The sequence below is a fragment of the Lynx canadensis genome, chromosome A1, assembly GCF_007474595.2.
Source record: "Lynx canadensis isolate LIC74 chromosome A1, mLynCan4.pri.v2, whole genome shotgun sequence".
Lineage (NCBI taxonomy): Eukaryota > Metazoa > Chordata > Mammalia > Carnivora > Felidae > Lynx > Lynx canadensis.
In genome coordinates this window covers 108,271,838-108,298,592 of record NC_044303.2, presented here as the reverse complement: position 1 = coordinate 108,298,592, position 26,755 = coordinate 108,271,838, and the positions used below count along the sequence as shown (strand labels likewise).

At 39.3% G+C, this 26,755-nt stretch overlaps 1 protein-coding gene and 1 pseudogene across 4 annotated transcripts in view; both read right to left on the bottom strand.

Moving 5' to 3' along the window:
- CDC42SE2 (CDC42 small effector 2) overlaps positions 1-24,143 on the bottom strand; it is a 131,528-nt gene extending 107,385 nt beyond the window's left edge. For 3 of the 4 annotated variants that reach the window (XM_030317568.1, XM_030317592.1, XM_030317585.1), the window contains exon 1: positions 24,042-24,143. The gene's annotated coding sequence lies outside the window, so the exon portion shown is untranslated. Of the gene's footprint in view, positions 1-12,774; positions 12,871-24,041 lie in introns of those variants that run through there. The other variant, XM_030317577.1, reaches the window with a different exon arrangement.
- On the bottom strand, positions 9,620-9,701 carry LOC115527071 (annotated as a pseudogene).
- Positions 24,144-26,755: the final 2,612 nt, after the last annotated feature.

Sequence of the window (26,755 nt, the reverse complement as noted above, 5' to 3'; positions counted from 1 at the left end):
AGCTTTAGTGTGTATCATTTTTAGAAAAACAAGGTATTTATTCACAAATACAAAAATGGGAGACTACAAATTCACTGTGAGATGGAAATCTAAAACAATACCTATTTCTTAAACAGTAAAATGTACAGAATTCTATATATTCTTCAATTTGTATCAAGATTCACTGAACCTTCCAGCATTTACAAACTTGTGATCACTGACTGAAAAACATTTTTTGAGGAACTGACTGCCAGTCTCCACTTCAGACAACAAACACATCATTTCTCAGTAGAAAAGGCCACATCAAGCACAATGCCTTTTATTCTTCTTTACCACATGAGAAATGTCTTCAGGATTATATGCACCAACCAGGAAGTAGCACTACAAGTTAAGAGAAATGGCTACTTAGCTTACTTAAGAAGAAAGAGTACAGGAGCTTGTGAGCAAGCACTAATACAACAAAGAAAAAGACAAAATCAAAAACAATAAAAATAAGGTAAGAAACCAGCTTTCTACTCTACCAAAGGTAATGAATACAGCTGTGATAAAGAAAAAGTCATTTAAACCATACAACTCTTAAAGGACTCTTTATGAGCTTTAAAAACTACTTTTAGTCCAGAGCAACTACTTGGTAAGATTAGGACTGATTTCCAAAGCATGAAATATGCCAATACATATTACAAGGATGTGCACATTCATGAAACAAAAATCAACACGAACGTTAATACAAGAATTCTTACACTTAAAACCTTTTTCCAAGCACTCCTTCACTCCTCATTCCAACATATGAAAAAGGGTAGCGACAGGCACCTGGCTAGCTCAGTGGGAAGAGCATGCAGACTCTGGATCTTGGGGTTGTGGGTTCTAGCCCCCTGTTGGGTATAGAGATTACTAAAAATAAATGAATTTTAAAAAATAAAATAAAAGAGGTCGAAGTATCTAGTGAAATAGTCTTGGATAGATGAAAGCCTTTAATAAAACATATTTTTCTTCTAAAATTATTTTAATATTAAGACATTGGGAGGACTTGGGACAGACCAAAAAACAATCTTTATATACAGCCCCGAATTTTTTACCCTAGGGCTATTATTAAAATAAGTCCACTGTACACAGAATCATGTACTGTTTTCCTTAGCTGGTACAACACAATCAAGCTATTGTGCAATGGTAAAAGAGCTCTTAAGAAAAAATTACTGCTGAAGTAATTTTTGAGTCGAGGTGACTTACCACATTTTACTCTCCATAAACACCATTGTTTTTAATCACAACTTTACTTACAGCTTTACCCACTGTCAAACAAAATTTTCACTTTTCAATGAGATCCTTTCAAACTAAAGTAATAAAAGTAATGCCTTTATGATCACAGTATTTGCTAAATTGTTTACTAAGTGAAAAAACATTTGCTAATCAATTTGCCTAAAAGGACATTCAACAAAACATTACCAGTGGTGATTACTGTGACAGAATTATGGACGTGTGGGTTTTTTAACATATATGTATACTCTGATTCTCTGCATCAAATATAAGTTATTTTTTTAGTGCTTGTGCATAAGAGACAGATCCTGAGTTAAATGATAAGAAATATAGGTGCCATATTTTAATTCATTATCACCAATGAAAATCCACTTATTAACGTAAAGACAAATGTCGCTCAAAAACCGTCAGTAGGTTGACAAAGTTCAATTTTTAAATGAAGCTCGTCAGGAAAATTTTAAATAAATTTCCTAAGATAGGTGCCTATAAGAAAGTAACCTTATGGTGTGGGGGGGGGAAAACGGTGAGATGAGGGAGGAAAACAGTTTGGAACATCCAGGTGATCAGAGGAAAAGACAAAAGACAAAAACTACTAAAACCTGAGAAACAGGACAACATCAATTTGTTGATTTAAAGATTCACAGAATAAATCAGAGTAGCAAGAAGTAAATTATCAGAGACAGCAGGTAAGCACTTAGAGGATAATGGGCAAAAGGTGAAAACAAAAAGGCGGGGGGGGGGGGGGGGGGGGGGGAGGGGTGGTAACAAACAAAACACAAAACACTGAACTCCGATGTATTTATGTCAATCTTTCTGAAAAGCAAATTTTAAAATAAAAGTTACCTACTAATTTATGACTCAAATTGAATCGGCTCTCAGTTCTTCACCAGAAAAAGAACACCTTACAATGAACATAGCAACTCAGTAGCAAAAACAAAAACACCTTCAGAGGCATCTCAAGGTCTTATGTGCCTGGAACTAGATAAAATTAAGTATGCAGTTAAACAACTGATAAACAAACATACAAATAGTTTTTACACATTAAAAGAATCTACAAATCATCGTCAGATGTTAAGGGAATGTAATTTTGAAGAACAAAAAACTTACAGCTCTGAGGTAAACCCATGGCTGAACTGACTTCCTGACTACAATGAAGAAATTATCTTTAAGCCGAAATAAGTAACTCAACTAGTTTAAACCACAAAACATTGTCAATATTCAAGCATTTTTATCCATAAAAACAATTTCATATAGTTCTACCCAGTGGTCTGCTGATAAATATTTAACAACCACTTCTCTGGAAAAAAGGTCCTGATTTGTACCTTTTGCAGACTACCATGTTGTAGAGTCCACAGCCAGTTTCGAGCTGCCACCATGTCATCACTGAACACAGAGCTGGAGAGATGCACAAGATCAGCTCACCAGCTCCAACACACCATTAGTTTTTCCCAATACTCTCATCTAAGCATCATCAGCACAGTTCGTAAATTTTCTCATCCTTTCCTTACATCAGGCTTTTACCTGAATAATTCTGTTCCCTACTTCCCTACATTAGAAGGAATACATTTTTGACACTTTAAGATACCAGTGCACTGAAATCCATTCACAATAAAGAATAGATGAGGCTGGTACCTCATTTTATTCATTCAATACTTTTTTACTAAACACTTATCTAGTGCCTGAGCACTGTGACAGCAAGGAACAAAAAAAGGAGCTCCTTGCTCCCATAAAGTTATAACTGATTTTAGGACACAATAAAAAAATTAAAAATATATTATCTTAAGGTCTGAAGAATGCGGTAGTGTAGAACAGTGATGGGAGGGTGCTATTTTAAACTGAGTGGTGAGGAAATGAGGTGATATTTAAGCTGAGATCTTAAAGATAAGAGGCCAGCCTTACAAAGATCTGGGAACCATCATTTCAAAAGAGCACAGGAAACAACTAGTATAAAGAAATCACTGGGGTGCCTGGATGGCTCAGTAGGTTAAGTTTTGGCTCAGGGCATGATCTCAAGGTTTGTTGAGTTCAAGCCCCAGGTCAGGCTCTGTGCTAATAGCTCAGAGCCTGGAGCCTGCTTCAGATTCTGTGTCTTCCTCGCCCTCCGCCCTTCCCCCACTCACACTGTCTCTTTCTGTCTCTGTCTCAAAAATAAACATTTTTAAACGTTTTTTTAAAGCCCTACGCAAGAACAAGCAAGGCATGTTTGAGGAATTAATTTGTGGCTAAAGGCTTATGATAAGGAAAGGTGAGCTACTCTGAGAGGTTGTCAAATCTGTATTATATAAACAGAATGTGAGTGAGCTTGTATTTCCTGAGTGAGTAAAGTTTGTATTTTATTCTGAACAGATGGGGAAGAGTACTTTGAAAAAGCTGTTCTATGAATGAATGAATGCATACTTTAACAACCCTTTATGAGACTCGGTTCACAGCGTATTATTTATATTCACTTTTCTCAATATTATCATTTTGGTTACTTCACAATCCACCTAGAACAATATCAAGTTAAAGCAGGCTATAGTAGGCCTCCAACTATGAATACACCTAAAAATAAACTTAGAGATTTGACTACATATCACTTCAGAAATAATGATCTTATTAATCCAAGATGGGTATTTCATATACGAAATGCTAACATATGAATTCAGGTAGGCCAATGTCAAATTCTAATGAAGACTATGTAATTAGTCTACAAAATAGAACAATTAATTCAAAACTGTAGGCAAACACTTGTTAGTATGTCATCCAGAATCAACTTTACAATAAACTTTTAAAAAACTGTGTCATGTTTCATTTACTTTTTATAATGTCACAGGTTTAGTATGAAAATTTTTATATTTTAATTTCCTATTTAATATGAAAGAAAATATATCAAATCTGATTTATAGATATAATTGCACAGAAGTTAAAATATCCAGCATATACACATTTATATTACATCTGTGTATTACAACAACTACAGATACATACCAACACATACATACCCATACCTCTACGGCCATGAAAATTAAGTTCACATTATGGCAACATGAAAGTCCATCAGACAAGTCAATCGAGTCAAATTACTGCATATTACATAAAAATAGAGAAATGTTTAGACTGGTTTATGGAGAATAATGTATGCCTAATGCATAAAAAGTTATTCATTTAGAAACTTCTAAGTCACCTATTTTAACAATTTCTTTAAAGGATTTTTTTTTAATCAACAGGAAATGAGACTTATAACTCAGAAAAAAAAAGGGTTTAAAAATAAATTTTAGGGGCACCTGGCTGGCTTAGTCAGTGGAGCGTGTGACTCTCGGTCTCAGGGTTGTGGATTCGAGCCACACATTGGGTGTAGAGATTATTTTAAAAGATAATCTTCAAAATTAACTAATTAACTGACTTTAAAAAGATTTTTTAAAAATCTTGTCCCAGCATAATGAAATACTTAAAGTTTACATTATCGTTAACTTCCCTCACACTCCCATTTCCTACTTATATATTAAATTGCAGCTTTAAAAATTCATTTAAATACATTCAAGTATTTTTCACTAAAGAGCACAAATATGTTTATAGATATTATTCAGTAAAATTGTGCACACTAATATAGCTAACTGCTAGCTTACCAAAGAACTACAATAAGGCTACTTACAGTTCTCCCCCCTTTTTCGAGGGGGTGGTAAATAGTCAGTGCAATACCAAGAGGACAAGGCATACTCATAAATTTTTGTACAGTGAAAAGCTCTAAAACTATGAGACCTCTTTTTGACCTCTCTACAAAAAAAATTAAGAAATGCTAAGTAAATGTCAGGTAAGCCACATTCTTGATCATAGTTTTCTTTAACAAAAGCAGTTTGGTAATAGACAAGCAACTACATTTTGGCTCCCAATCTCACTTGAACCAATGTCACTGATAAAAGAAAGGCAAAATATAGCCCAACTTGAAGAACCTAGTAAGTCCATGTAAATCACCAACATTCAGAATTCAAGAAACAGCCCAAAAGAAGTATTCGGCAAGCCAAAAGTAGTTTGTCACCCTACTTCCAAATCAGGCTTTCCTTCTCTTTATTCCATTTACCTTACCCTCTCTGTTCCTTTCCTACCTCCTCTGTCCCTTACCATTTTCCTGTGTATTTTCACTTTCCATACACAAAAAGTGATTTAAACAGTTTTTCCTCTTGTATCTAAATGTCTGTATGTAATTTTTACAGGACTTTATAGTTTTAGGTGAAAAATTTTTAGTCAAAATAGTTTTAGTTATAGAAACATACATAAAAGTTGTTATCAAAGACCTGAATAACAAGTTAAGCGGCCGCTCATTTAGCAAATGTGAATGCTCATCCAGTGCGAGTCATTATACTGAGGATCCTTTAATGAAAAGAAAGCTCTTTCCCCAAGGAAAGAGCAAAACTCTAAAGCAAAACTGTGTTTGGCAGGTTTAACAAAGTTCCAAGGAGGCCTGCGTACCTGGTGTGGAGTAAACCAAGGAGAAACTAGTAGGACATGTCATCAGAGAGGCTGGAGGCACAGATTATGGAGGGCCCTGTAAGCCCTGTTGTATTCTGGCTTTTACTCTGATTAAGGAAAGCCACTGAAGGGTTAAAGATATAAGTAAAATAACCAAACTTTCATTTCAAAAGGATCACTCTGGCTACTGTGTTCAGAAAAGCAGAGAAGCAGCAAAAAGACCAGGAAGGAGACAACTAAAATAAGACAGGCAAGAGATAATGGTGGCTTAGAGAGAGAAGCAGTAGGTGAAGATACCAAGTTATGGTTGTATTCAGACTTACAGTAGATTTTAAGATAAATACAGGACATACTTTCGTTATACATTATTTTGAATCAGAAATGGGAGTATGAGAAAGAGGAGTCAAAAATTTCTATAAGGTTTCAGCCAGAAAAACTGAAAGAAGGAAGGAGTTATCACCTAATAAGACAAGGGAGACTGGAATAGGAATAATCATTGGGGTGGGAGAGCAAGAAGGATGAGGGGTTCAGTTTTGACTTATTAAATGTGGGATATTTACTTGGGAATGTTGACTTGGCAGTTGGGTACACAAGTCTGGAGATTAGGAAAGAGAAGCTGAAGGTAACATTTTTAGTTTGAAATATATGATAATTCTAGCTAGAGGATAGGATGAGATTACAAACACTACATATAAATATAGAAGAGGTTTAAACATAGAGCTCTGGGATACTGCCTTATTTTTTAGAAGTTGGGGCAACAAAACAGAACAAGCAAAAGAAACTGAATATAAGGAGCAGTGTCCCAGAAGCAAAAGGAAAAAAGGTTTCAAAGATAAGAAAATTATCAACCATGTCAAATGCTGCTGCTACTACAACCAAAAGGATTAAGACTGAGAAGTGACTAGGGAATGTATCAGCAAGGAGGTCATTAGGAATCTCAACAAGAGTGAGTAAAAAAGAAAAAAACCCGAAGGTAATGGATCCAAAAGAGATTGCACTGATGACCACAAAAAACTCATACAGAAAACAACCTGAAGAAAAGTGTGGTGTTGAGGGAGGTTTGTTTGTTTTTTTTAAAGATGGGATATATTTCAGCATATCTCTACACCAACAGGAATGATCCTGTAAAAATGGGAAGCAGTGATGACGCAACTCATTGGCAGGCAGGAGACGGTATGAATACGGAGGCAATGCAATGTCCTTGACAGCAGGGGATAGAACCAAGGGCAGAAGAATAGAGGCCATGGTCACAGCATAATACAAAATCCAGACAGTGTAGGTAGAGAGGCAAAACTTTTCTTCTGATTGCTTTCATTTTTAATATACAAGAAGTAATGTCATTAGCTGAAAATGAAAAGAAGTGCTGAAGTTTTCAGGAAAGATGTAAAATGGTCATTGAGGGGAAGTGGGAGAGTGATTCAACCGGGGAAATGTGCTACAATTACAGAACTGTGGGCAGCATGAAGGGCCCTCCTTAGGTCTGGTCACTGGTCATGAATTTACCAGGAGACCAGGTCAGCAGTGTTGTTTTCCTCAAGCTACACTCAAGGTGACATACAGGATGGAATAGATGCAGCACTGAATTGGGGGAAGAGAGGCAAACTGTGAGAGGAGTACAGTGAAGAAGTGCTATAGAGAAATGAGGGTGTACAAAAGGTAGAAACTGTAACACGGACCATGGATTCAAAGCATGGACATGGCAGAAGGGGTACTTGTGACAGTAAAAAAAGGTGGTGGCAGCAATGGGCTATAGGTCCCAGACACAGAAGTACTGTTTAAGTGGGGATAATTTACAGAAGAAGCTGGAAAGGTACAATGTTGGGGTCCTGGTGGAACGCCTGAAACTGAGTCGTATGAAATAACCTTAATAAACTAAGGGCGGGTCTAGTTAAAAAGTTCTAGAATTACTTTAATACTAAACCAAAACCTCTCCTCGGACATAGTGAGCCTGCAGATGAGGCCAACTGGAAGGTGAAGAGAATGTAAAAGAAAAATTGTATCACAAAAATTGTAGGTAGAAGATTCCCAGACATGGAATCCCCAAAAAACCCATTTCCAGCACTTCTGAAGAAAGGGTCCACTTTGAACAACTGCCCAATTCAGAAGGCACCAAAGTCAGATCATAACGGGATGAGCCATGTTAAAATCATACCTTTCCCCCCAATCCCCTTTCCTCAATGAGCTGGACCCTGGACAGGTGAATTGGACAGCATTTTAAAAAGGTAATGGTAAAATAAGAGACACCTACCAGGACTCCTGCTCCAAAGCAGGCTTCTAGATCTCAAGAAGTTCTGAGCTAGAAAAGCTCTAAATTAAGAGTTTTAACAATGAATATTATACTGAACTGTGCCTTCTAACAACAAAATAAGACTATTACTGACAAAGGAGCACAAGAATTTTTATTATCTAAAAGTGACTAGAAAAGCTATCTGATCTTCCTAAAAGCTCATCCACAGGCAGGGAAATCCTTAATCTACAGGGACAGTTTAAAGGTATAGGGTGAGAGAGTTGTTTTCTGCATAAACTTTATCAAATCCCATCCACTACACATAACAATTCCACAAATATCCATGGGTTCCCGCTATATGTAAGTGCAAAATATACTCAATTGCTCAATATACATAATATACTCAATGCTCAATTGCTTTATTAAGCAAAAAGTGGGAGAATATTAAGCTAAATGAAACAAAATTATTTTACTAAGTTGTTTTACTGAAAGATGCCTATAATAATTCAATCATAAAGATTCAACTGGAAATCTTAGCATGAATTTGTAACTGGGAAAGAGAGAAAATGAAAATATCAGCACTCATGGGTTGGTCATTTTCAAAGACACGTAAATTTAGTATGAAATTATCTAAGGCTTTCTAAGAAAAAGGGAGGTTTGTTTTACTACAATCCATTGTGACTAAAATGCATTTGCAGGTATCTTATGGTGTCTTGATAAAGACAGCTTATTACCAAGTCTTTTGGCTTGCAGTTCAGAACTCCCTTTGGATGGGAGCCTACAACTCTTTCAGCTAAATCCTGCTCTGTTCATTATTTGTTAGTATTATAGAAATGTTCAAGTATTCTTAAGCTTTGAAGTGAGGTACCAGGACACATAAAGTTAATTATTAATATGCTAAATTCCAAGTTTCTCCACATGGTATGCAAAAAACCCAGAATAAATCCCCTCACCTAACTAGGAACTAAGCAAGAAGGATAAGCACACATTTCACATCTTTCTTCTCCAGAATGCACCTAAAACATCACAATCATTTAATATTCAATAAAATGTTAAAATATTTCATGGGAATGGAGATTAAGAACATTGTAACAGATGAATACCAATATGCATTTCCAATTGTGAGAAAAAACTTGATACTTTCTTAATCTATACAAATTCGAGAACAGGTATAATATGCTTTTTATCAGCATCATTTAAAAAAAATTTTTTTTTAGTATTTACTTTTGAAGGAGAGAGACAAGAGTGTGAGTGGGGGAGGGGCAGAGAGACAGAGGGAGAGAGAGACAGAGACACAGAATCTGAAGCAGGCTCTTCAGTGCTGACAGCTCAGAGCCCAACGGGGGGCTGGAACTCACAAACCATGAGATCATGACCTGAGGTGAAGTCAGACGCTCAACCGACTGAGCCACCCCGGCACCCCTATCAGCATCATTCTTAATCACTATTAATTATATCTGACAAAGGAAACACTTTGTATAGCACTCTCAAGGGTCCCAAAAAAACTTTACAAATCAACAAACTTCCTACTCCCATCCTGAAATAATACACATACCCTGAGAAAGAAAGCATCAACATTTCAAATACTCCAACAATTATAAAATGGTAAGGTTCTGGAATTTATTTAGACTCAAAACACTATAAAATCCTCCCAAGTAGTAATAATACTTTGAAAACACATTATTTTTTTTAAGATATAAAAACCTAGTCATTATGGGTTATTTCTTAAAAAAAAAAAAAATTAAAATGTCTCAATACTCTTCACTTGATCTTAGCCAAAAGGCCAAGAAGCGATAAAATGTCTCAATACTCTTAACTATCAGGAACTCTGATGAGGAAGTTCGTTTCCAAACAAAATACACCAAGCATTTTTTATTCAACATATCACAGCTTGCATACACTTTCAAAATATTTTTTTCCTTATTAGAGAGGGGGACAAGGGAGGGCGGGGTGGGGAGGGTGTGTGTGGGGAGAAGGGGGGGGGATCTCAAGCAGGCTCCACACCCAGTGCAAAGCCCTATTGGAAGCTCAATCCCATGACTCTGGGATCCTGACCTAAGCCCAAATCAAGAGACACTCACCTGGCTGGGCCACCCAGGCACCCCTTGTTTACACTTTTTTTAAACATCACTATTAGCATCCACTGTTAGGTTTCTTATCAGCACCAGACTATCAGCAGTATATTGTCAAAGTAACTCTTCCTACTAGAAACATACATTTAAAGAAAAACTATCATAACCCTCTACAACTAAAAATTAAGGAATTACTTTCCATATTACTCCCAAGCACAGCGACAAAAAGTAGCCAATAAATCTAAAAATCTGGAAGTTCTATATGAAGGTACGTATTTTTTCCAACAATGTGTAATATAAGGTGTTAACAAGTCAAAAGGGTCCACCTAAAATGAAATGTTGTCTATAAAAAAATTATTATCCTACATTATTTTGTAATAATCTAAACTGACTTTGGAACACATCGATTTGGCCTTCTGATGAGGCCAAATAAAATAAGCACTGTTTTGGAGCACCTGAGTGGCTCAGTCAGTTAGGCACCCGACTTTGGCTCAGGTCATGATCTCACAGCTCATGGGTTAGAGCCCCCCACCCCCCGCCCCCCGCCCCCAAGTCCAGCTCTGTGCTGACAGCTCAGAGCCAGGAGCCTGCTTCGGATTCTGTGTCCCCATCTCTCTCTGCCCCTCCCCTGCTCACACTCTGTCTCTGTCTCTCAAAAATAAACATTAACAACATTTTTTTACATAAGCACTGGTTTTTTTAATCCTATGTATAAGACAAAAAGAGGCAATGCAACCTTACATTCAGAATAAATTCAATACTACAAATAGCATTCTCTTTTTTAGTAATCAGTTTCATCACGGTCGCAATACTAGATAGAAAAGCCTAACATGGAACCATGAATTATTACTAATAGTCCTTCCCTTTTCAGCATGATCAAGTCAATATTGCATTTATTTGCAAATGGTGGCTACAAGGTCAAATCAAACTTCTGAATAGGTGCTTTACTGAAAACATTTCTTGTAGAAAAGGAATCCACTGTTTTTCCTTGGAGATTTTTAAAAATAGAAAATGCTGTATAGCAAAGATTACTTACAGAAAACAACCACAAGTACATTACTCTTCAATAAATACACTGTACCAAATTTATCCAGTGGGGAAGAAGGAGAAAATAAAAATACTAGGGTGTTAAATGTCTTCCTCCCTTCATTTTAAAATGTAGATTGCTTTTATTAAACAGACAATATGGAAAATCATTGTCTCAGCTCCATGAAGTTACTTATTAACCATTAAACAGACTGTTAGGGATCTACACTTCCTGCACTCCACCTGCCATCTTTCCCAACTTTAAGTAGGCAGCAGGGGTACAAGACAGTCCCAACTTGCAACATCGATCATGAGGAAAGAACTTCACGCTCAGGTTAAAGCCATAATTGTGGGTTTCGTTTGCTTCTAGAAACTCAGCAACCAACTCAGGTGCTAGTACATAATGGGTGCTTAATGAATACCGGTTGAATAGGGTTTGATTGGTGCAACATTAGTGTTCCTTTCCCCCTAACTTTAGAGTTCCCTCTAGATCAAAAAGCAACTTAAGACCAGGCCACCACGGTCCCCCACAAAGCCCATAAACTTCATTTATTCATAAGGAAAGAGAATGTGGGGGGGGGGTCTCAAAAAAACAAAATACAATCCACTTCTTTAATTTCTTCGCTCTTTCAGAAGAAAATCTTGTTTAAAAACAAGAAATAGCACTTGTTTTTAAATAACAGAAAATGTCTACCAACTTCCCTCAAAATGAAAACTTCCACATTTCAACCATATTTTCTACACTTGCAACATGGAAAACTGATTATCAACACTATATATACGTTGGGTAAAAGCAAGAAACACGAATATAAAGAAAAACTACATGTTGTCTGCCAACGGTTTTTCCTCGAGTCAAGAGGGTTGTATACCTAAATTTTACTAGCTCTGAAATCAGTTTCGAGGTTTCAAGATTCGCTCATTCATTCAAATACTTTACTGAGCACCTACTATAAGCCAGGCACCTTAACAAAATGTGTCAATTCTGTGAACTGAACCTCAGCACCAAATTCCCGTACAGAAGCTTATCATCTACAGTTACAGCAGCTAAAGAGAAATCCCAATGTTGTTTCAAGTACACATGAAGTCAGGCCATCGGGGCTCCTTTTCAGCTATGAATGCGGCATCAGCGAGCCGCTACCTAGCACACCCGTTACCAAAAATCACAACTAAAGCAGCAAGCGCTCGGTAAGACAACCTGTAAGAGTAACACGAGCTTCTCCGAGGAGGTGGTCAGTGAGGGCTTTCTCTCCGGGGCCCAAAGAGAACCGCGGCGAGACACGCGGGCTGAACGCGCCGCACGCCTCAGGCGAGAGTCGGGGCTCCGGAGGCTGGGGGGGCTCCCCGCCCCCCCCAACTCTCACCTGGAAGACCCCGACCTTCTCCGCCCACCCCCTCGCGCCTTCCTCCTGACTCCCAGACCTGCAAAGTTGGGGGGGAGGGGGGGGGTCTTTTCATTTTCATTTTACATCAGGCGGGCGGTTGACTCCCTCAGCCGCCCGCCTGTCGTGAATTTTGAACTGAGCATGTAACCATTTCTCAGAAGGAAAGGGAAGAAAAACCAAAGGCAGGGTCCGCAGGAAGACCTCGCCCAGACCTGAAAATGGAGCCGCAGGCTCAGCCCACAGCCCGCAGCGCGCGGGGGGTAGGGCCGGGCCGCGCTCGCCACCGAGCCCGTGGCGACGGGGGTTCGAGGCTGCGGGCCCCCGCCCAGGAGGCCGCGAGGGCGAGGGGTGGGGGCCGGCGCTCGCCCCGGACCGGCGCTGCACTCACCGTCGCCTTTGTCTCTGCCGCCCGCTCCGGCCGCAGCCGCTCTCGGTGCCGGCTCCGCGGCTCCTGCCACCCCCACGCCCGCAGCTGCGCTCCCCGGCGCGCTCGCCGCTTCCTGGCCCCTCCCTCCCCGCCCAGGCTCGCGAGCGGGCGGAGCGAGAGGCGGCGCGCGCTCCGAGGAGCGAAGGAAGACTGCGCCGCCGCGCAGCTGCCGCCGCGCCGGCCCCACCCCTTGCCCCGCCTGGGCGTTGGACTCAGCCCGCGACCCCCACGACGCGCAGCGCCAGCAGCTGCGCGCGTTGGGAAGCCCCTTCCAAAGAGAGACAAGGGCCGAGAGCGGGGGCTGGAGCCCGCGCGGGAAAGGACGTGCCGGAAGATGGCGACCAGGTCTGGGTGGGAGCGGACGACAGCCCCTCCTCGCCCTGCGCCGGGGGACTGGCAACGGTGGCTCGCGCCCCCTCCCTGGACCGCGCGGAGGGGAGGTGCCTGCACTCGAAGTGCGACCGCGAGCGCTGCCAGGCTGGCCGGGGTCGGCGCTGAGCCTTGGCACCGCTTGTCGGTTGGAAGTGTTCGAGAGACAGATACCCCGAAATCAAATCCCTGGACCACAGCTTTTTCTTAACGTCGGAATCGTTGAATCTGTCATCAACTAACTGGCTTTTACGGCCTAGAACTTCCACCTGACATTTGAAAAGTGTGAACGTACTCGTGTCCTGGATCTCTGAGTCTTATTTAGCTGTACATTTTATATACCCCAGAAATCAGACACACCTAAGAGTGCCCATCTAGCAGCCAACATTCCACCAAAATGACTACAATAACTTTTCAGGCCTACCGCACTTGGAATATCCTATAATACACACGTCTTCTCCACCTAGATGGATTATATTCGTGCAATATTAGTGGGTTTTTTTCTAAATGTATAATTCTCCCTTGCTCAAAAAGCAGTTCAAGACCTAGCCACGGTCCTTCTAGCTAGTTGCTCCGAACAAATACTTTGTGGAGTCCTTGGCTCCTTTCCTTCTCTCTTCACCTCCAAGCCTTCGAGCAGCCTGCTAGTTGTACCCTCAAAATGAATCAGAATTAGACTGCTCATCACCTGCATTATTTCCATTTTCTCTTGTCTGGATCATACTTCAGTGGCCTGCTAAATGGTCTCCCTGCCCACCATTCACTCAGTCAGAACAACAACCAGAATAAAGAATACTCTCTTGGGATGCCCGTGTGGCTCAGTGGGTTAAGCATACCACTTTGGCTCAGGTCCTGATCTTGGAATTTGTGACTTCCAGCCCCGCACTAGGCTCTCTGCTGTCCACGTGGAGCCTGCTTTGGATCTTCTGTCACCCCCCCCCGCCCCGCCCACTCCCTGCCCCTCCCATGTTTGTTCTCTCTCTCTCTCTCTCTCTCTCTCTCTCTCTCTCTCTCTCTCTCAAAAATAAATAAACACTTCAAAAAAGAATACTCTCTTAAAAGTCAGCTCCTGGCTTATCTGGTCAAAATCTTCCAGTAGCTCTCTTTCACTGTCCGTAAAAGCTAAGGTCTTTATGGCGACCTACAAAGCCCTTGGTTTGCCTTTGCCCCTCACCTCTCCCACTCCAGCTCCAACCATCCTCCATCCTTTGTTGCTTAAATGTTCCTGACAGACTACTACTTAGGGCCTTTGCGAGAGTCATTCCTTCTGCTGGGAACATTTTTCCTGTGTCTACTTTCCCTCTTTTATCTCCTTGCTCAAATCTCACCCTAACTGCGATGCTTAGCCTGACCATGCTATTTAAAATTGCAACCACCCCAGGGTGCCTGTGTGGCACCCTGTGTGGCAACCACTCAGGCCATGACCATGGGTTTTGTGAGTTTGAGCCCTGCATGGGGCCATGTGCTGAGAGCTCAGAGCCTAGAGCCTGCTTCACATTCTGTGTCTCCCTCTCTCTCTCTGCCCCTCCCCTGCTAGCACTCTCTCTCTCTCTAAAATAAATAAATGTTAAAAAATAAAATATATTGCAACTTCCCCAACCCCAACTCTCATTCTTTCCTAACTTGCTCTTTTTCTTTTCTTTCCATGACAGTTTATTTTTTATTTTTAATATATTTTTAAGTGTATTTATTTATTTTGAGAGAGAGAGAGTGAGCAGGGAAGGGGCAGAGAGAGAGGGAGAGAGAGAATCCCAAACAGGTTCTTGCTGTCAGCACAGAGCCCAATGCCAGGCTCAACTCACAAAGGATGAGATCATGACCTGAGCCGAACCCAAGAGTGCAATGTTCAACCGAATGAGCCACACAGGTGCGCTGTATGATTATCTTTTAAAGTCCATCTTCTCCAATACAAGATGAAATTTTGTTTTGTTCAGCTGATGTATTCCACTGCCTAAAGTAAGTGAAAAAAAAGATTTTTAAATCCCGAAATGATAAAAAGCTCAAAGAAAAAAAAATAACCCAGTTTTTTTTAAACTTGCTCTTGTCCCAATTTCTCAGTTAACCATAGATCCTTATCTACATTATAATTTAAGCATTTTTTTTTGTAGTTACCTGAGTGCAGTGAAAACTTGCCATTTAATGCAGTTTTTCTACCCACTGATATACTGGTATCCTATTTCACTAAGTAGGAATAACTTGTTACGCTACAGAAAGCTTTCTGGCCTGAAATTCAAAGGCATATTAATTCTAAAAATTTCCCAGGACAAAAAACCCAGGAAATTCCTCTAACTGCATGTGAATCTATAATTATCTCAAAAATTTTTTAAAATGTGGGATGCTAGGGGCGCCTGGGTGGCTCAGTCAGTTAAGCGTCTGCCTTCGGCGCAGGTCGTGATCTCACGGTTCGTGAATTTGAGGCCCCACATCGGGCTCTGCGCTGACAGCTCAGAGCCTGGAGCCTGCTTTGGATTCTGTCTCCCTCTCTCTCTGCCCCTCTCCTGCTCACACTCTGTCTCTCTCTGTCTCAAAAATAAACATTAAAAAAAATTTCTTTTAATGTGGGATGCTAAAAAAACACAAAAAACAGAAAATTCCTGAATTATAGCAAATGTAGGTGTTTTTTTTTTTGAACTTTGTTTATTTAAGTAATCTCTATACCCCATGTGGGGCTCAAACTCATAACCCTAAGATCAAAAGTCCCATGCTCTTCCAACTGGGTCAGCCAGGTACCCCACAAATGTAATCATTTTGTGTGAATGTCTTAAATAGTAACATTTCCTATCATTTATTCATAAAGGTTAATATTCATTATGTAAACATTCATTTTCAAGTTTCCCATATTATGTTTATAACACATCACATGCAATTGATTACCCTGATAATATCCAATTTCAGTTGCTACAGCTATTCATACACCCCTCTTGTCAATAGAAAAAGAAAATCAATTAAGAATACAATTCTTAAAAGATACCTTCTGTATGAAAGTCTGTGTGTGTAGTTATCTGGTATTATATTTATAGCATATTCTCTGTATGTATTTATCTCTTATGATTTAAAACAATTTAAAGCTACAATTATCCTTATAGTTTAGCTTTTTTTTATAGAATTAAATGGACTCCTTTTGTTTAAAAACCACTGATAATGTGTTTCATCAATGTCAAAACATGGCTTGTAATTACAATAATACTAAATAATTTTATTAGAGTTAATATTATGATGCATCTCTACTGTCCTTAAAATTGTTACCAAGTAAAATCTTACTCCAAAGAACAGGTAGAAAATAGACACTGTTCATGCTTTATCTATATAACATACACTGAAAACTCTGCTAAAATAAACCCAACCATTGTACTACAACAGTTTTGTTGTAGTACGAACTATTTTGCACACTTAATAGTTCATAGAAAAGAAAATGACCTCAACAAAACTAACAGTATATTTGTGCCATAACAAATGGAAACGTTAACACAAAGAACAGCAAGAATGTGTTTGTCTATCACTACTCATGACCTCACAGCTGCCACATTGACTTGTTTCTGCAGTCTGTAATTAGTTAAATACCTTTAAACATGTAAACACATGAAGTTTTTCTAAAAGTATGGTATTAATATTTTTAAATTACTTTCCAAAATTTGATACCAGCTATTTCTCACATATAGGAGACTACAGTCTACACTGCACTATATTACTACTACACTATCGTCTACACTCTAGTCTGTGGTTCAACCTCTACTACAAAATAAGCTGGATGACCCTGAGCAAGGTTCTTAATCTTTCTAAACTCATCCTTTCTTCTAATTTAATGGGACCATAGTAGTACTTACCTCCAAGAATCGCTGTGAGAAATCCATGAGAGAACTCAACCAAAGTTCTTAGCCTTGGGCCTTACACATGCCAAGTGCTGGTAAATGCTAGCTATTATCATTACACAAGCATATAATTAAGCTCATTGCCCTATATTTTTATACTGAGAAAATGGCTCATAATTGGCACCAAATGGGATGGTTTGAGTTCTACATCAAGATAGTATAATATGCAATTAAATGAAAATTATTAAAGAGGCACTCACATTTCTTCTACCACCACTATGTGCCAGGTACAGTGCTTGATAACAAAGGAAGCTAAGAGAAATAAGGCTCAGACTTAGAACAGTTTTACGGTTCAATGACATACAGTAAGCAAATAACTACTTTCAAAGTAGTATAACCATACTTCCTGGTTTGTCAGGAACACCTTTTATCCTGGCTTACTAGTTATTTGTGCCTCCTTTCATTCTCAATGTGTCCAAGTTTGGACAATAAATTATGTGGTCACCTCTAACTAGAAGTATGTGTGATGACACGCTCAGAATACAGGAAAGGAACCATCGGTTGTGTGTAAAGCTCTAAAGACTTACATTGCTCCTTGAAAGAAACATTTGAATTGGCCAAGTGGACCAAATGAAGGGGGAGAGATAGAAGGAAGATCTCATTTTTATTACTCCAAGTCAAAACCACAGAGCGTTTGCATACTTGTTAATAAACTTAGTAAATTCCCTTGACCAGTGTTAACATCGATTAGTTTGGTGATTTCATATTTTTTTCCTAAAGACATAACAGAACTACTCCAAGACACAAACAATATATAACACATATTCATTTCTTGATACAATAAATAGCTATTATGTACCCATGGTCTGTCTTTGATGTGATAGAAGATACAAAAAAATTGTATAAGACACAGCTAAGCTGCATAAGATCTAGTAGCAAACACCAAATATCTTAGTTAATAGTCAACAAGATAATGAGACACAGAGCACATGAAGTGGGACTTGGGGAGACTGAGAAAAATTGGGAACCACCTGGAACTTACTGAGAAAAGGGAACCTTACCAATTAAGAGAAGGATCATAATCCATGGCTCTTTCTGTGACTGAAGGAGCCAAAGGTAGAAGAACCTGAGACAAACTTGGCTTCACACTTTTACCCAGAGCTGCTCCTTGCTGATCATCAAACCACAAATATTCATTGAATGCCTGCTGTTTGCCAGGTAGCATACCAAGTGCTGTGGGAAAACTTAGTCTAAAGCATGGTCTTTGTCCTTAATGAAATGTCACACAGCAACATTTGAATAATTAGACACAGTACCCTTATGAATGTAGTTGAGGAGATCACTGAGGTCTGTATTGTCAGAAAAGGTTTCTTAGAGGGAAGGAATTCAAGGTGGGTCTCTGGGAAAGAGGGAGTCATATCAGTGTTTTCTAAACTGTGGATCGCATACCTCTGGTGGTATGAGGTATGATTTTAGGTGATATGCTTAACAGCAGCAGGGATGGAGGGGGTGAGAATGGGGAGAGGTAGTTTGGGGCACATGCATCTTCAACACAGCCTGAGATGTACAGTTGACCCTTGAACAACGTGGGGGTTAGAGGCATACTTGAAAATCCACATTTAACTTTTGATTCTCCCCAAAATGAACTAATAGCCTACTGTTGACAAGAAGTCTTGATGTGGAGAACAAACACAAAAGAAAAAAAATTTAACTTCCTTACATCTTACAGCCCAGTGACAAGGACTTGAGATAGACAGAGTGACCTTCCTCAAGAAGATTAGCTGCCTCGTTGTTAATACTTTGCTAAAGGCAAAAGGCAACTTCAGCTTGACATTATCCCAGCCTCCAGGATCCTGTATATCTCCTTTAACATATAAAAATCCCTTTGGAAACTCCCTTTATCTCTACCCCCACCCCCAGATATAGATAGATAGATAGATAGATAGATAGATAGATATTAACATATATATATGTGTTGATGTTTGTTTATTTTTGAGAGAGAGAGCATAAGTGGGGAAGGGGCAGAAAGAAAGGGAGACAGAATCTGAGGCAGACTCCAGGCTCTGAGCCATCAGCCCAGAGCCTGTCGCGAGGCTCAAACCCACAAACTGCAAGATCATGAACTGAGCCAAAGTCAGACGTTTATCCAACTGAGCCACCCAGGCATCCCTCAAGATATATATGTTGGCAATCATCCTTCAAACATATGGCCCAATGATGTACATGTGAAGGGTCTCACGACTAAGGTTTTACTAGACAGTAATAAATGACCTTCTAACAACAGCTAGCCCCTCAAGGTCCTGGAAACCTTGCTTCCAAATTCCTTAGGGACTTACACTATCCCTAACACCATTCCAACTTGAAAATATATAATCAGCCACTTCTCACAACCCCAGTGCAGCTCTTTCTGCCCGTGGGTCCTGTCCCCATGTTTTAATAGAACCACCTTTTTTGCACCAAAGATGTCTCAAGAATTCTTTCTTGACCATTCGTTCCCAAACGCAACATTTCACATCATTACCTATAACATAAACAGTTGATTAACACATATTTTGTATGTGATATGTATTTATATATGTATTTACATTGTATTCTTACAATAAAGTAAGCTGGAGAAAAGAAAATGTTATTAAGAAAAGATGAAGGAAGGGGAAATACATTATGGTACTGTACTGCATTTAATGAAAACAATCCGTGCATAAGTGGACCCACACAGTTCAAACTCGTGTTGTTCAAGAGTCAACTGTAATTGCATTACGGCCCCTCAGTTCAAAACAAAAACCCTATATGAAACAAAACAAAAATAAAACAAAAAAAGCGTTAGGAATTATAGTAAAAATGCCCCTGGGGACAACCAGAGAAGAAGAAAGGAGACTTTTGAGAATAATTCTGCTACATCAGGTTAGAGACTACCAGTAACTAAGAATTACCTTTTCTTTTTTCTTACAGTGAACACTTATATATGGCAGGTAATTCAGATCTTGCCCATATAATAGTGAGAAAAGTTTCCTCTATACATTTGTTAATGTTAAAAATATGAGTCAGCTAAAAGGAACCTCTCAAGTAAACAACAGTAGCGATAAAGAGAAAGGGGATGTGTCACTTAGGAGAGCACAAAGTTGGGCAAGCAAAACCTCAGTAATTGGCATTTCGTTAAAGGGGAGTTCCCAAGAAGAGCAAGAGCCACAGTGGATTTTGAGCTGAGTACTGGCAGGTTGGCATATGAGAGTGGGGAAAGAAAGAGTCCAAAAGGCAGGTTTCCAAGAGAGACTGAGGTCTGCACTGTGCTGGGGGGAGGGGACTACTCCCTACACCTTGAGGAGGCTCTTAGGCTCAGAGGAACCAGCAGAATTGGCCCCAGTGACCTGTTAGGAAGACATTCAGAAGGCACCAGTGGGACTCCCACCTCCATGGTTTCCTAGGGCTTCAGCAAGAGGGGACATGGAAGCTCCAACATACCTTAAAATGTCTGGACACCACTGCCCTTAAAACTGATGGGTCAGAAATGTTGTAATTCCACCTAACACAGAGATCTACTTGTTGCTTTCACAAAGAAAGGGTTTTATATATATAATTTTCTTAATGTTTATTTATTTTGAGAGAGAGAGAGAGAGAGAGAGAGAGAGAGAGAGAGAGAGAATGGGGGAGGGGCAGAGAAAGAGAGAATCCAAGGAGGCTCTGATGATGTCATCGCAGAGCCCAACATGGTGCTCAATCTCATGAACTGTGAGGTCACGACCTTAGCTGAAACCAAGAGTCAGACACTTAACCCACTGAGCCACCCAGGCAGCCCTCACAAAGAAAGTTCATGATGAGTAAGATTTGAGGGTAAAATTGGAAGAAAGGGAAGGTAATACACCAGGATTTTTCACATCCAATTCTCATTCCTTCCCCGGCAAATGTTACTACCTGAAAGAAATTAAGCTCTTGCTTTTGTCCCTGTGACTGGCTAAGCTAAGTAGCTGGCAGAATTCTGATACTTTGCTCTGTGCCACTGGCACTGTGGTAGCATACATGCCTTATATAATCCCTAGGACTATAGTGGGCAGACTGATGAAAATAGATCACCCACTCCCCCCAATATTCTGTGCCCTCATTCCTGGACCTGTGGCTAGGATGAGATAGTCCCAAGATTATGTTGTGTTATATGTCATAGTTGACCTGAACAGAAGATAATCTGGGTGAGTCTCATCTCACTACAAGAACCCTTAAAGCAGAGAGTTTTCTACCATTAGCGGCAGAAGGAGAAGTCAAAGAAATTGAACTCATGAAAGAGACTTGATGAACCATTACTGGCTTGAAGATAGGGTAAGGGGTGGGCACATGACAAGGAATACAATCAGTCTCTAGAAGCAGGGAATGGCCCTTGGCTGACAGCCAGCAAGGAAACAGGGATCTAAGTCTTATATCGACAAGGAGCATGAACACTGCCAACAACAATAATGTGCTTGGAAGCAGATTTTTCTCCCAGAGTCTCCAGATGAGAGCTCAGACTTGCAGGCACCTTGATTTCAGCCATGTGATACTGTGAGCAGAGAATTCAGCAATGACATGCTGGACTTCTGACCTACAGATAATATGAGCTAATAAATGGGTGTTGTCTTAAGCCACTAATGGTAATTTGTTACACAGCAATAGAAAACAAAACCACTGTTCACTGAATTAACTCTTCTCTAGACAGGATGTGAGGTGGTCCTCCAGCCTTGAGTGTATCTGAGTTTCCACTCTATGGTCAATTCACAAGACAAATAGATCAATACTCAGGCATTAGTAAACAACTCTGGGTTATTTACGATTATATAGGGAGGGGAACCATGGGAAAAGACTGGAATCTCTGATAATTTGGCATATGAGGGACTTAAGTTTTATTTTCATTTGGGTAAAAAAGAAAATCAGATCTTATTTTGAAGTAATCAGCTGGTAAGACCTCATAACAGTGGGTGGTATTAGAATTTCTGGTAGCATATGGTGCCAGTCTCTGAAAAGAAAAGGCATTTTAGAGAGTTCTCTAGTAAAAAGAGAATGATGTCTGAAGTCAGGCAAATATGATTAAGTTTTATTGACAGACAGCTGAGTGTCTGATCATGGGCTTGTAGGAAATTTTTTAAACTCTTTGAGCCCCAGTCTACCTATTTTAAAAGAGGAACAATACTTATCTCATAAGATTTGGGGAGAATTAAATGAAATTTAGTTCATGTAAAATCTCAGTGCCTGCAGCACAGCAGACTATCAACTAATTTGTCCCCTCTATTGGAGTGGAAATTTTTTCACAACTTCCTTGTAATGTTTTTAAAGTAAAAGTAACTAAATTATAGCATATACTAGAGTAATGCTATCTTACAGAAATATAATGCATGCTACACATGTAATTTCAAACTTTCCAGTAGCCACATAAAAATAGTAAAAATAAGCATATAAAATTAATTTTAATAATATGCTGTTTAACCCAATATGTAAAAATACTGTCATTTCAACATGCAACCAATATAAAACTGTATTAATGATAAATTTTACTTTTAACTAATAAGCTAAGCCTTCAAAGTTGTTTATATATTTGATACAGCACATCTGAATTGAATATAGTCATGTTTCAAATGTTCAATTTTGGCACGTAGGTAGTGACTATGGTACTAGACAGCTCAAATATTTCAAAAAATTCTCCTTTATTCTTTCTTAATTCTAAAATAAACATGAATAGGTGATAAATAGATAATTATAGATGTATGAGAACACACATGCATATACGTTACACTCTGGCATAAACTAAACAGGTGTTTTTTTGTGTGTTTTTTTTAAACCATCGGTTCTTAGTTACAATAGTTGCACTGCGATAAGAGAATTAAGGTATAAGTGGCTTTCTAATTTCAGATTCCAAAAATACTACAAATCAGAGCTATATAGCCAAAGTAAAGTAAGTACAGGCAACCATGATAGCCAGGTGAAAACAAAATCCTGTCTTGCACAAAAGAATACAGGTTGGCTTTTAAAGTAACTTTGAGGGTTATATATTCATTTTCTTTGCTTTTTCTTTCAAGACACTGGACTAGACTTTTGGATTCTACAAAGCTTGTTTCTTCTTTCTAAGTCAGTATCTCCATTATTGAGAATGAGAACTAAAGCATTTTGGAAATGGTGGGAAATAGGAGTAATACACAGTAGCCACCTAAAGACTCAAAGAAAATCTGTAACACTTCTACTAGGATCTTCAAAAATGATTCAGACAGTAATCTTGCCCCTAGGGTGGATACCGTCAGGCAGGAAAAGAAGAAAAAACCCCCAAAAAACAAAAACCAACAGAACAAATTCAAACATGGGTAATACAAGGTACAACACTGAAAGCGACTGAGAGATACCAAAAAACATACCAGGAGTATATATAAGAACAAAATCCTATTCAGTGGCAGTGAGGGAAGGTTTCCTAGATAGGTATCCTACACGAGAGATTTTTTTTAAATCTTTTTATTTTTAAAGATTTTATTTTTAAAGATTTTAAAAATCTTTTTATTTTTGAGAGAGAGAGAGAGAGAAAGGGAGAGCGGGGGAGGGGCAGAGAGAGAGAGAGAGAGAGAGAGAGAGAGAGACAGAATTCAAAGCAGGCTCCAGGCTCTGAGCTGTCAGCACAGAGCCTGACACGGGGCTGCAAATCATGACCTGCAAATCATGACCTGAAACAAAGTCAGCTGCTTAACCAACTGAGCTACCCAAGGGCCCCCAAAATGGTTCTTAAGGAATAGTTAATAGGGCTCCATGCAATTCAACAGATATATGCTGCCTACGTACTGTGCAGCAGGTCCCATAGAAAGCAATAGAGCTACAGTGATGGAGGTCTACGCTTAAGCTGTTGGGCTGGGGATGGAGAATAGTGGAAGAAAAGCAAACACCAGAAAAATGTCACAGCTGTGGATCCTAACAGCTCTTGGCTCTTCATACCACCTCTGACAGCCCCTTGTCTCTGAACTCTTCCCAAGTTCTGCCTCTTGTACCCACAAACAATTTCTGGCTTCTTTTCTGTTTCTGACCCTCCACGTACAATCAGACTCTTGGTCTTACCTTGTCCGCAGGCCAGCCTGGCTGTGGGGTGAGTGTTTCATCTCTGACCCCTGCCCTGCAGCCACATGCAGACTCTGCCCACCCTTGCTCTGGCTCTAGCTGTAGTCAGGAAGCTGCTGAATCAAGAAGCTGCCACCACAACTTCCGGCTCCAGCTTTACTCTAGCGTGAAGAGGAAGTTGGGCAGAGTTAGGTAAGTATTATCACAGAGATAATTTGGGTAGAAGACGTTTGACTCAGTCTGTAGGAATCCTATTCTTAAAAGATCAGATGCTTGAGAGGAATTATCCAAAAAAGAACGGAAGGATCCGATTTTTTGGCATGGAAGAACCAAACGAATGAAATCAGGGAGAGGTGAGAATGTGGTGCCTTTAGGTAACTAGGGAATGAGTGCAGGGTCAGAGAAAGGAGCCTCTTAGGCACAGAGACAAAAAGATGTTGCACCTGCACAATGACATTACACTGTACTGAGTCTGGCTTTAGAATATGGAACAGAATATGATAGTAAAAAGTAGGGCAGAAAGACAAAATGCATGAATGATATTGCTTTAAGAATAAAGTGTGTATATATGGCCATGTCGTTAAAGTATCACATATAACCTTTGAACTTCAAAATATTCCTGCTTCAATTACTTCCTTGATAAGCTCCATATAGCATTCGTCCGTAAAGGATAGTATGCGAAGAGTTGAAATGGAATTTTTTCAAGTTTATTTATTTATTTTTAGCGAGAGGGAGAGAGAATCCCAAGCAGACTCTGTGCTGTCAGCACGGAGCCCAACACGGGGCTGGATCCCACCAACTGTGAGATCATGACCTGAGCTGGAATCGGAGTTGGGCACCTAACCTACAGCACCACCCAGGTGCCCCGAAATGGAATTTATAGTACCTGCATGATTGTTTTATATGCATCTGTGTGTTTTTAATAAATCATCAGTATTGCAGGGATTGACTTCTTCCTGGTTTATTTTCCATTACTATGAACAGTTTTGTATTTACAGTATCTCCTTATGAACAGAAATTGCACACACGTGAGATTCAACGGGCACTGTCAATTCAGTGAGTTATTCTGCTATTCATATATTGTCTCCAAGACCATTTCCCCCCATTTTTCTCTTCTCTCATAATAAAGAATTGCATATTCTACTTCATTAAAAAGTAGATTAAATGGGGGCGCCTGGGTGGCTCAGTCGGCTAAGCGTGACTCTTGATTTCGGTTCAGGTCGTGATCTCACAGATCGTGGGTTTGAGCCCGGGGTCAGGCTTGTGGCTATCAGCCTGTCAGCACGGAGCCCACTTTAGATCCTCTGTCTTCCTCTCTCTCTTCCCCTCCCCCGCTCACTCTCTCTCTCTATCGAAAGATAAATAAAACACTAAAAAAATTAGGAAAAAGGAGGTGGATACCTTAAAAGAGAAAGGAAATTAACTTTTTTGAGAGGGGAATGTTAACATTTTGATTATTTGACAACTTCATGGGAATTTCTTAAGTGGAAAAAACATAAAAGATTTTTTAAAAAGAATTTCCTTAGGTAAAAAGAATGATCTCCACAGTGATTTCTTGGTTTAGAAAAGTGAAAAGAACTAAAGGAGCTTTTTACAGCTTTTTGCTCCAAGTAAGACCTGCCCAACATATTCTTTTGCTCACCAAGCGATAATTTCAGTCCTATTTCCATATCCCATGAACTAATAAATTATAAATCAGTAAGACAAATATATAAAATATTAAAATAAGTCATCTCTTTGTTAAGAATTCTGACAAACAACTATAGCACTATTCATTATTTCTTCATTTGTTTTTATATAGTTTTCCTGCCTCTGTATATATTCTTTAAAGGGGATTTTTTAAATTAATGGACTTCTTTTTAGTAGTTTTAACTTTACAGAAAAAACTGAATGGAAAGTACAAAGACTTCCCATATAGCTCTCATCCCCATAACCCTATTATTAACATCTTGCATTAATATGGTATATTTGTGTTATGGTAGGTATTTTTTATTTACTCATTAAAAAAAATTTTTTTTACATGTATTTATTTTTGAGAGACAGAGAGAGACAAAGCACCAGTAGGAGAGAGAAGGAGACACAGAATCCAAAGCAGGCTCCAGGCTCTGAGCTGTCAGCACAGAGCCCGACATAGGGCTCAAACTCACAAACCGTGAGATCATGACCTGAGCCAAAGTCAGATGCTTAACTGACTGACGCACCCAGATGCCCCTTTGATAGGTATTTTTTCAAAAATTTTTTAAACTTTTCTCTACAGAGGTGTTGGATATTTTCCATTAGATTTATTCCTACAGACTTGATATTCTCCAATATTACCACAAATAGTTTCTTCTCTTTTATTACTCTTTCTAGGTATTTGGTGCTAGTATATAGAAATAAAACTAACTTTTGTCTACACCTGACATCTTATCAATTTGTGGATTATTTTGGGTTTCTCATATAAACAGAATCAATTGCAAATACTGACCATCTTATTTCCTTCTTGCCAAAGCATATGCCTCTAAACTGATTAGAACCTCCAATGCAAGACTTAACAGAAAAGATGATCTTTCTCTAATTTCTGTTTTTTTTTTAATTTTTTAAATGTTTATTTATTTTTGAGACAGAGAGACAGAGAGAAAGGGTGAGACAGAATCTGAAGCAGGCTCCAGGCTCTGACCTGTCAGCACAGAGCCCGATGTGGGGCTCCAATTCACAAACCGTGAGATCATGAC